The sequence below is a fragment of the Eschrichtius robustus genome, chromosome 2, assembly GCF_028021215.1.
Source record: "Eschrichtius robustus isolate mEscRob2 chromosome 2, mEscRob2.pri, whole genome shotgun sequence".
NCBI classification, from domain to species: domain Eukaryota; kingdom Metazoa; phylum Chordata; class Mammalia; order Artiodactyla; family Eschrichtiidae; genus Eschrichtius; species Eschrichtius robustus.
In genome coordinates, this window is record NC_090825.1 from 38,053,844 (window position 1) to 38,066,303 (window position 12,460).

A 12,460-nucleotide genomic window follows, 5' to 3' on the forward strand; every position below is an offset into this window, starting at 1 on the left:
GGAGTTTTATGGATTCAGGTTATACAAATGTAAAGATTTAAATGTCTTTAATCCATGTTGAGTTTATTTTTGTATATGGTGAAAAAAGCAGCCCAGATTCATTCTTTTGTGTTTATCTGTTCAGTTTTCCCAACACTATCTATTAACGTGATTATCTTTTCCTCAATTTATATTCTTGCCCCCTAATCTATAGTGAATTATAGATTAATTCACTATATAGATATGGGTTTATTTTAGGGCTCTCCATTCTGTTTCACTGATCTACGTGTCTGTTTTTGTGCCAGAACAATGTTTTAATTACTATACCTTTGAGTATAGTTTGACACTAGAGAGAGTGATACCACCAGCTTTACTCTTCTTTCTCAAGATTGCTTTGGCTCTTTGGAGTCTTCTGTGGTTCCATAAAAAGTTGAGGATTATTTATACCCATCCTTTGAAAAATGCCATTGGTAATTTGATAGGGATTGCATTAAACCTATAGATTGCTTTGGGTAGTATGGACATTTTAATGATATTGATTCTTCAAATCCATAAGCACACTATATCTTTACATTTTTATGTCATCTTCAATTTCTTTCTAAATGTCTTATAGTTTTCAGAGTACAAGTCTTTTACCTCCTTGGTTAAATTTAGTCCTATGTATTTTATTCTTTTTGATGCAATTATATATGGGACTGCTTTCCTCTTTCTAACAGCTTGTTATTAGTATATAGAAAAGCAACAGATTTCTGTATATTAATTTTTTATCTTGCAACTTTACTGAATTCATTTATTAGCTCTAATAGTTTTTTTTTTTGGTGACATCTTTAAGGTTTTCTATAAATAGTAGCATGTCATTTGCAAATAGTGACAGTTTTACTTCTTCCTTTCTTATTTGGATGCTTTTTATTTCTTTCCCTTGTATGATTTCTGTGGCTAAGACTTCCAATACTATGTTGAATAAAAGTGGCAAAAGTGGGCATCCTTGTCTTGTTCCTGATCTTAGAGGAAAAGCTTTTTGCTTTTCTCCATTGGGTATGATGTTAGCTGTGGGTTTGTCATATATGACAAACCTACCTTTATTATGCTGAGGTAGGTTCCTTTTATACCCACTTTTTTGAGAGTTTTGATCATAAATCGATGTTGAATTTTGTCAAATGTTTTTTCTGCCATCTATTGAGATAATCATATGATTTTTATCTTTCATTTTGTTAATGTGGAATATTACATTGATTGATTTGCAGATATTGAACCACCCTTGCTTCCCTGGGATAAATCTCACTTGATCATGGGTTATGATCCTTTTAATGTATTGTGAATTCAGTTTGCTAATATCTTGTTAAGGATTTTTTCATATGTTCATCAAAAATATAGGCCTGTTATTTTCCTTTTTGGTGGTATCTTAGGTTTTGATATCAGGGTAACACAGCTTTATAGAATTAATTTGAAAGTGATCCTTCCTCTTCAATTTTTTTGAATAGTCTGAGGAGGACATGTATTAGCTCTTCTTTCAATGTCTGGTAGAATTCACCTGTGAAGCTGTCTGGTTATGGACTAGTTTGATGAGAAGGTTTTCTTTTAATTACTGATTCAATTTCACTACTAGTAATTAGTCTGTTCAGATTTTCCATTTCTTCCTGATTCAATCTTGGAAGATTGTATGCTTCTAGGAATTCACTCATTCTAGGTTGTCCAATTCGTTGGCATATAATTTTTCAAAGTATTGTTATAATCCTTCGTATTTCTGTGGTGTCAGCTGTAATTTCTCCTCTTTCACTTCTAATTTTATTTATTTGGGCTCTCTTTTTTTCTTGGTGAGCCTGGCAAAAGATTTGTTGATTTTGTTTATCTTTAAAGAACCGACTATTAGTTTTATTCATCTACAAAAGGTTTTGGTTTTTCAGTCTTTTCACTTATTTCCATTCTGATTTTTATTATTTCCTTCCTTCTATTAATTTTGTGCTTGTTCTTCTTTTTCTAGCTCTTTTAGTGTAATGTTAGATTGTTTACTTGAGATTTTTCTTGTTCTCTGAAGTAGGCCTATATTACTATAAGCTTCTCTCTAATACTGCTTTTTGCTGCATCCCATAGATGTAGGTATGTTGTGTTCCTGTTTTCATTTGTCCCGAGGTATTTTATTTATTTCTGCTTTGATTTCTTCATTGACTCTTTGATTGTTTAGTAGCATGTTTGTTTGTTTGTTTTTCCATTTTTCTTCTTGTGATTGATTTCTAGCTTCATACCATTATGGTCAGAAAAGATGCTTGATATGCTTTCATTTTCTTAAATTTACTGAAAATTGTTTTGTGGCCTAGCATGTGATCTATACTGGTGAATGTTCTATGTGCATTTGAAAAGAATGGGTATTCTACTATTTGAATGGACTGTTCTATATGTATCTATTAAGTCGATCTTATGTGTCATTTAAGGCCAAGTTTTCCTTAATGATTTTCTGTATGTATTTAGGTGTACCTATGCTGGGTACACAGATATTTATAAGTATTATATCCTCTTGTTAGATTGATCCCTTTACCATTATGTAATGCTCTCCTTTGTCTCTTGTTACATTCTTGTTTTAAAGTCTATTTTGTCTGATATAAGTATTGCTATCCCAGCTTTCTTTTCATTTCTGTTTACATGGAATATCTTTTTCCATCCCTTTACTTTCAGTCTGTGAATGTCTTAAGATCTGAAGCAAGTCTCTTGCAGGCAGAATATATATGGGTCATGTTTATCCATTCAGCCATACTATGTCTTTTGATTGGAGCATTTAGTCCATTTACATTTAAAGTAATTATTGATACATACATATTTATTGCCACTTTGTTCATTGTTTTCTGATTATTTGTGTAGATCTTCTCTATTTCTTTCTTCTTCTCTTGCTCTCTTCCCTTGTGATTTGACGACTATCTTTAATGATATGTTTGGATTCCTTTCTCTTTATTTTTTCTATATCTATTGTAGGTTTTTGGTTTGTGATTACCATGAACTTTATAAATAATGACATATATATGACATATATATAGAGTTGTCTATTTTAAGTTGACCTCAAGTTCAAATGCATTCTAAAAACCCTACATTTTCATTCCTCCCCCCACAAGTTTTATGTTTTTGTTGTTATATTTTACATGTTTTTATTTTGCATATCCCTTAAGTACTTATTATAGGTATAGATGATTTTACTACTTTTGTCTTTTAACCTTCCTACTAGTTTTATAAGTGGTTGAATACCTTTACTATATGTTTGCCTTTACCAGTGAGATTTCTTCTTTCATAATTTTCATATTTCTAGTTGTAGCCTTCTCTTCTCCACTTAGAATAATCCTTTCAACATTTCTTGTAAGGCCAATTTAGTAGTGATGAACTTGTTTAGCTTTTGCTTGTCTGTAAAACTCTAAATGATAATCTTGCCAAGTAGAGTCTTCTTGGTTGTAGATATGTTTTTCCTATCACTAATTTGAATATACCATGCCACTCCCTTCTAGCCTACAAAGTTTCTGCTGAAAAGTCAGCTTATGGTCTTCTAGGAGCTCCCTTAAACATAACTAGTTGTGTTTCCCTTGCTGCTTTTAAGATCTCTTTATCTTCAATTTTTTCCGTTTTAATTATAATGTCTTGATGTGGACCTCTAGGTTCATCTTGTTTTGGACTCTCTGTGTTTCCTGGACCTAGATGTCTATTTCCTTGCCAGGTTAAGGATGTTTTCAGCTATTATTTCCTCAAAAAATTCTCTGCCCCTTTCTCTATCTCTTCTCCTTCCAAGACCCCTATAATGTGAGTGTTAGTGCACTTGATGTTGTTCCCGAAGTCCTTTAAACTACCCTCATTTTTTATTTATTTATTTATTTATTTTTGGCTGTGTTGGGTCTTCGTTTCTGTGCAAGGGCTTTCTTCAGTTGCGGCGAGCGGGGGCCACTCTTCATCGCGGTGCGTGGGCCTCTCACTGTTGCGGCCTCTCTTGTTGTGGAGCACAGGCTCCAGACGCGCAGGCTCAGTAGTTGTGTCTCACAGGCCTAGTTGCTCCGCGGCATGTGGGATCCTCCCAGACCAGGGCTCGAACCTGTGTCCCCTGCATTGGCAGGCAGATTCTCAACAACTGCGCCACCAGGGAAGCGCTATCCTCATTTTTTAAAATTCTTTTTGCTTTGCAGCTTGGGTTATCTCCACTAATCCATCTTCTAGATCACTGATCCATTCTTCTATATCATCTAATCTACTATTGATTCCCTCTAGTGTACTTTTTCATTTCAGCTGTATTCTTCAACTCTGATTGATTCTTTTATGTATTTTCTATCTCTTTGTTGAAGTTCTCATTGTGTTTATCCATTCTTCTCCCAAGTTCTGTGAACATATTTGTGATCATTACCTTGAACTTTTTTATTGAGTGGATTACTTATCTCCATTTCGTTTAGTTCTTTTTCTGAGGTTTTTGTCTTGCTCTTTCATTTGGAACATATTCTTCTGTATCCTCATTTTGCCTAATTCTGTGTTTACTTCTTTCTATTTGGTAAGTCTCTTACATCTTTCAACCTTGGAGAAGTGGCCTTATGTAGTATATGTCCTCTGGGACCCAGCAGCATGCTCCCCTCTAGCCACCAGAGCCAGATGCGTAAAGGGTGCTCCCTATGTGAGCTGCATGCACCTTTCTGTTGTGGTGGTGCTGATTGCTGCAGGAACAGAGGTATGCTGGGCTGACACCTGGCCCTGCTGGCTGCATGACTGTGGTGTGTGTGACTCCTGTAGGCATACTGCAAGTGGAGTAGGCCCCCAATGAGACTAGTTGTAAGGAACAGTGGTATGTTACTGCTGCTAGTGGGCAGAGATCCTCAGTTCACAGCCATTGCAGGTGTGCTGGTGGGCAGGGCAAGCCCCCAGCATGACTCTTGTGACCTGGTGTTACATAACCACTGCAGGCACACTGGTGGGTGTGGCAGGCCCCTGGAGGTAATAGTCTAGGGGGAGGATTCCAAAATGGCAATCCCCCCAGTGCAGCTGTCTGCAAGGTAGAATGAGATCACAAAAATGGCTGCTGCCAGAATCTCAGTCCCCAGGGGGCATTCCAGCTTCCTCCTACCTCTCTTCAAGATCAGCAAGTGGCACCTTTCAAACTGCCGCCTCTGCACTGGGACTCAAAGTGAGCGAGCTTCTGCATGTGCCCTTTAAGAGTAGAGTCTCAGTTTTCCACAGCTGTTTGGCTCTCCTGAACGTAAGCCCTGCTGGTTTTCAAAGCCCAACATTTTGGGGGCTCATATTCCTTGTACAGGACTCCCAGGCTGGGGAGCCTGATCTGGGGATCAGACTCCCCGCTCCTCAAGAAGGACCTCTGTTGTTGTAATTTTCCTTCCACTTTTGTGGTTCACAGCACTGGGGGGGTGGGTCCTGACTAGCTCATATCTCCACCCCTCTTACCCATTTTGTTGTGGCCCTTTCTTTTTATCTTTAGTTGTGGAACATCTTTTCTTTCTAGTCTTCAGGTCATTCTCAGAGATGGCTGCTCTGTAAGTAGTTGCAATTTTGGTGTGCCCATGGGAAGAGGTGAGCTCAGGATCTTCCTACTCTGTAATCTTGATTCAGACCCAGAACCAGAAGTTTCTGACTGCTGTGGGAAAGAATGGCATTCCTGATGGAGAAAGGTACTATCTCTGAACACATAAAATAAGGAGAGGTGCTGGGCACGTACAGATGAGCCACTAAAGTCCTGTTTACCTTTCAGATCTCAGTCTAGCCACTGTTCCCTCAGAGAGGCCTCTCTTGATTCCCTGGTGTTAGTTTCATTACTCTGTTCACATATCCTGTAGGCTCTTCCTAAATTGATAAATATTTGTATTCTCAACTTCACTGTGTGAACCTTTAGTGCAGGGAGTGTACCTCTCTTATTCCCACTATCTTAAGTATAGTGGGCCCTCACTAAATATCAGTTGGTTACTAGACGAAATAATGATCACTTTACTACCAGACATAAATGGCAAATCAGTAATAATAATAATAATAATATTTAGTGACTTTCCTGGTGGCACAGTGGTTAAGAATCCTCCTGCCAATGCAGGGGACACAGGTTCGATCCCTGGTCCAGGAAGATCTCATGTGCTGTGGAACAACTAAGCCCATGTGTCACAACTACTGAGCCTGCGCTCTAGAGCCTTCAAGCCACAACTACTGAGACCACATGCCACAACCACTGAAGCTCACGTGCCCTAGAGCCTGCGCGCTGCAACTACTGAGCCCACGAGCCACAACCACTGAAGCCCACGTGCCCTAGAGCCTGTGCGCTGCAACTACTGAGCCCACGAGCCACAACTACTGAAGCCCGTGCACTCTAGGGCCCATGTGCCACAACTACTAGCCTGTGTGCTACAACTACTTAAGCCCATGCACCTAGAGCCCATGCTCTGCAACAAGAGAAGCCACCGCAATAAGAAGCCTGCACACCGCAATGAAGAGTCGCCCCCACTCGCCACAACTAGAGAAAGTCCATGTGCAGCAACAAAGGCATGATGCAGCCAAAAAATAGATAAATAAAAAAATTTAAAAAAAAGAAAACTTTAAAATAAATAAATAAATAACAATAATATTTAGCTTTATGTTCCCCCTCTCTTTCTCTCTTTTCATTAATACACTTCTATTTATGGGAAGTTTATGTATGCTTGCATAAACCTTAAAAATTTTTCTGTAATGCCTTATTTTCTGGACAGAAAGAAACCAGGTCTATCTTTCCCTTCCCAGATTCATTTATGTTGACTGGAGAAGTCAGTCAATCATAAAGCCTAATTAGCATGCTACTCTCAGCAGCCCTGAGTGCTGCTGAAATGTCTTTCATTCATATCAACATCATCATTTTAGTAGAGGCTATTAAACAAATAACATAATACCTGGTGAAACAGCTTAAAATTAAGGCACAATTCAGCCAACATAATTGCAATAAACTGGAAAGATACATGGATAAAGGAGTATCTTATTTATTGGGGCTCCTCCTAAGAACAAAGACGCAAATTTTTAAGAGAGAGAAAAACAATTTACAGCACATATGAAACCAGTCCTTTCCACATATGAAACAATGAATTATGACTTTCTGGTTATTTCCCCGAGTAACTGTGAATGCAGATTTTAAAATATTAATCAGCTTCAACCTCCATTTACCATGCAGGACAGATGGAAACCTCAGATATAAATATTATTAGTCATGATTCAGGTCATTTGGAAAACTATCTTCTGGAGCTGGCATGCACTGGTCAGAGATTAGAACAAATGTGATTGGACAGCGGAAAGCAAAATGATGTCATTGGTTAAGTCATCTGAGACAGGTGGTCTGCAGGCTGCACCTTAATTCCCATACCATCTTCAATCTGTCAGATAAAATTAATGACTCACTCCAAACAACAAATGCCTGCTGTTTGGGGCTACAGAACAAATTCCTTTGCAAGGTCACTACATATGAACACCACATACTTTATTATTCTCTGACTGATATAATCAAGAGAGCAATAACAAATTTGAATCTGACATTGCAGTCCTACCACTGTGCCATTAGGAAAGCAAGAGAATCAGGACCTTTTTATATAAAGAATAAGGCACGGTTAAATTGCTACAAGGAATAAATGATTTAAGAAAAGAAATTTGATTCTCAGATATATGGTTTAGAAATCAGACACATAGAAGAAAGCCCCATTCCTAAAATGTTGACATAGCAATGGAACCTGCTATAGTATTGAAAATTTATTTCCACAAGAGTCAAGGAATTTAAGCATATAGCATATGGTGGCACATAGATTTTTTTCAAGCATTTTGTCATCTATCTCAGCACTGTACTCAGACACAATGAGGGTGGGGGGCAGCCCAAGTTTTCCAGCTACAAATTGTTGATTTTTTTTCAGGAACAAATGGACTAGGTAACTGACTATGGCTTTCCCATCATGAGAGTTCAATCACAGGCCAAACGACCACTTAGCAGAGACTTTAGGTATAGATACCGTCTTTAACATCTCTTCCAACTCTCATATTTAAGACTACCAAATCATCCTGTACTTCTACATATCATACATAGCTCTTATAATTATTACTTTAATAGCATTCTTCTTGTAAGTACCATGAGGTCAGGAGCTAATTCTACCTTCTTCATTGTTGTGTGCTCAGAGACTAGCACAGTGTTGTCTAACAGATAAGGTGTTCAATAAAATATTGTTCATTAACTGACAACTCTTATAAACCTAAAAAAGGGTGATTGTTGAATTAAATGTTTTAAAATAAAATTAGCATGACTTCCTCATAAATTTAAATGGAAGGTATTTTAAAGAAGGTTTAGATTATTGTGACTTCCAAAGTTTCAAGTTAAAATATATGGAATTTTAAGCTGACTTCATGTTTCATGACGGCAATAGGGTGATAGCTCTTTATAATAATAAATATCATATCTAGTTTTCTATCCCACTCCTAGTAAATACTAGTATGTATGTGTGTGTGAAAAATATATATATGAGAGAATATATATGAAAGAATATATATATATATATAGAGAGAGAAAGCATAAATAATATAAATCAGAGGTCCCCAACCTCCAGGCCGCAGACCCGTTGGCAGGCTGGGGTGCAGAGCAGGAGGTGAGCGGTGGGCGAGGGAGTGAAGCTTCATCTGCCACTCCCCATCACTCGCATTACCACCTGAACCATCCCCCTCCCCCTGCCCCGTCTGTGGAAAAATTGTCTTCCACGAAACCGGTCCGTGGTGCCAAAAAGGTTGGAGACCGCTAATATAAATAGAGGCAATTGTATCATTCTAAAACTGTTTATTTCCCTTGACTTGTCATTAAAATTATAAAATTTAATTAAATATTTTCTAAACAAATAAATGTGATCTTCCAAATAAATAATGTTGTTACTTCTGTCAAAGTTCTTCTGGAGGTTTTGGAAATTTTTGATAAATTTGCAATCATAAAAAATAAAGATGCCACCAAATTAGGTATGATTAATATTGGGAGGAAAACCATGAAATCTAGAAAGATTCTGCCTTCAGATTATTTCACAAGTGACTTCAATTTCCCATTTAATTTTCATGAAACTAAAAATCAGAACTGTACAATACAGTGTGATTTATTTCAGAAGATGACAGTCATTATTTTGCATACTCAAAGGAGAAACAACTGACACATCAAAAGACTGACAATGAAGACATGTTTATGAATTTTAACTTAAAAGGTGCAAATTTTGAATACATAATTTTTATTATTCCCTTCTGTCACTGAAATTTTTTTTCAAATACCACATTGATAGCATTGATTGTATAACTCAGGGATTTCCCACTGCTCCAACATCAAGGGCTGCAAACTCAAGGCTCATAGGTGGAATGCCTGCAGACAGATGTGTCTGTAAAATTGAATGCCTTTACAAGGGTCATGTACGCACCAATGTGCTACAGTTGGTATCACTTCCCATTTTTTACTCTAGCCTGACTCACACATATGCATAATCTCCTTGGCACTTTCTGAGAGCATTTGACTTTTTGACCCCAGACTTAGACAAACCCCCAAGAAATAACAAAATGTTTTATCCCTTTATTCAATCAACCATCATACTTCATATATATATATATAATTACTTGCCTTCATGGAAATAATGCAATGCTCCAATGATGGTAAAAATACTCACTAATGCAACATAAAAAATTCAGAGCAAAATGCATATAATAGATAATGAAATTTAGAAAGATTACACAATATCCGGGCCATGTTTTTTATGTAATACATTATTTAGTGCTCAAGACTGTGAGAAAGGTAATATCATCTTCCCCATTTTGTAGATGAGAGTACTAATGTTCATCAAGATAAATATCTTACCCAAGGTCATCCAGCTATTAGATGGCTAGAATGGAATTCAACCTAAGTGCATTAACTATGTATCAGCGCTATTAATCACAGTAATATTGTATGTGTGTGCGCACGTGTGTGTGTGCGTGTGTGTGAAGAGAGAGAGACAGAAAGATACTGCATATATGGAAGAGCAAGTTTTCCTTTCTTCTACCTAATGGTTTCTTGAAGAAGGTAGATTTTGACAAATGTAACACCCTCCAGTTACTTTATGCTGAACAGATCAGTGGCTGAACAAATGTCAATGACCATGCAGCCATTTGGCTGGCCAGAACCTTTAACATCATTATTAGATGGTGTGTCAAATTGTATTATAACACACTAGACTGTATTAGAGATCTTTATTGCTTTTATCTTTATTGCTTTTTTTATTGATGTGATAGACACCACAGGACATAATGCCTGAAAGTGTCACAAACATAATTTAATACAATGACTTGAAAGAAGTAAGTTGGAGAAGGTATGAAAAAGAAAGCAAGAGCTTATTATACAGCAAGAATTGACTGATATATTCTATAAGTAGCTTAATGACAATTTTTATAACATTTTATATATGGAAGCACTCCAATATTTTTAAGTTATTCTAGTAATACGAAAATTCCTTATTAACCGAGTAGATTTAATTAGCCAGAACTATAGCAGAAAATGTATCGCACTTCAATTTTAGTAATATGTAGCTTGATTGTTCTTATGGAATAGCATGAGTTATATATGAGATAAACAGCACAGAATGATCAAGAGAATAAATGCTGGTGTCAAATAACTTGTTTGACACCAGCATTTATTTCTAGGTTCAGACCTAGAGTTTGAACCCTGGTAGCACATTTTTTTTCCAGTTGTCTGATATTGGAGGCATTATTTAAATTTCTCAAACTCCAACTTTTCCATCTCAAATAATATCATTCAATTGTATGCTGTTAATAATAAAGATCAAATTATATAAAGCAAGAAAAGTACTTACATGGTAAATACCAGTCATCATAGCTGTTATTAAAATAGAATGATACACATGGTAATACCATTAAAGAGGTAGGAATGGGAAGAGGGTATAATGATTAATTTCTGTAAATCAGACTTACCACCAACCTTGCCTTCCCTCTGAATATGAATTTATGATTCCTGGTTGGCCTGATGTGATATGCATCTGAAGGGTGATTGCCTATTGGAATGCAAGTTTAACTGTTAGCTTTGAATGACTGGACTCAGAAAAAGTATTAACCACAGAACAACAGGTTTTCTAGAAATAAAATAAATATAATAAAATATAAAGAGATTATTTTCTAGTTTCAGGTAAGATGCTGCAAGCACCCTTCATCTTGCCTCTCTTACTGAATACATCTATAAATCCTAGACATAATGGATGGAGCAGCTATCTGCTACCAGTATTCTCTTATCTGGTTTCAATGAAGTCCCAAATCTGCAAGTGGGCATCAGCATAAACAAGAAGCCTTCAAGCCTGGTGGGAGGATTAGGAAAGGGGCCTAATGCTCAGAGAGAGAAGTAGATAGCTCTCTCTTTTCTTCTCATTGTCTCTTGCCCCAGCCCATGATGACTCATGAGGGCTTAAGACTATGGGGGAGGGGAAATATTCCCTCTGATAAATGGAACCATGGACCCAAAATGTGGGGAGTATACCAACTGCTTTTATGTCTCTTTATTATTCCACTGTTTGGCTCCAGACATGATTACATTCAGGGGAATGAGTGGAAGAACAGGGTAAATAAAATCCCATATTTCAAGCCAGAGGATTCCCAGGGAATCAGAAAGTACCAGTAAAATTACAAAGAGGGAGAATATTGGGAAATAATCCTTATAAATGAGCTTATGAACTACTGAACTCACCACTGAGCTGTGCATATATGATTTTAACCCTAAACAGTATACCAGAGACTTTGAAAAGAAGTAAGATATAGATCACTGTCTAGATCTCAGACTGGCCACTGGGTAGCATACACACGGGGCAGATACAAATAGCACTGAAAAGTCTTTAAAAACAGAACTGATATTGTAACCGCAATCAAAAGAAGGCCAAACTGGAACTTGTGGTCTGAGTGGCATCACGTGTTTTTCCTGCTAAAACAAAAATGTAAACAGTCCCTATATAATTTTAAGAGACTTGGTGTCTCGTAATACAAGAAGCAAAATGTCCATGATACAATCCAAAATTACTTGGATATGAAGAACCAGGAAAATCTCAATTTGCATGGAAAAAGACGATCAACTTATGCCAACACCAAATTGACAGGACTTGTTTGACAAAGACTTTAATGAAGCTATTTTTTTTAAACTTGCAAAAATATAAAGACAAAAACTCTTGAAATGAATGGAAAGCTAGAAAGACACTACAAAGAAACATAAGTTACATAGAAAAATCAAACTGAAATTTTCTAACTGAAACAATAATCAAAATCTTAAAACATCATTTGATGGGCTCAGTAATAAGACAGAGCTGACAGAGGAAAAAGTACATAAACTTTAAAAGTAATCAACAGAAATTATGCATTTTCCTTAACAGAGAGAAAACATTTTTTAAAAACTTGAACATGGCCCCGTGACTCATGGCCCTGTGGGGAAACACCAAAAGGTCTAACGTTTTTGTCATAAAAGTCTCAGAAATGGGGGAGA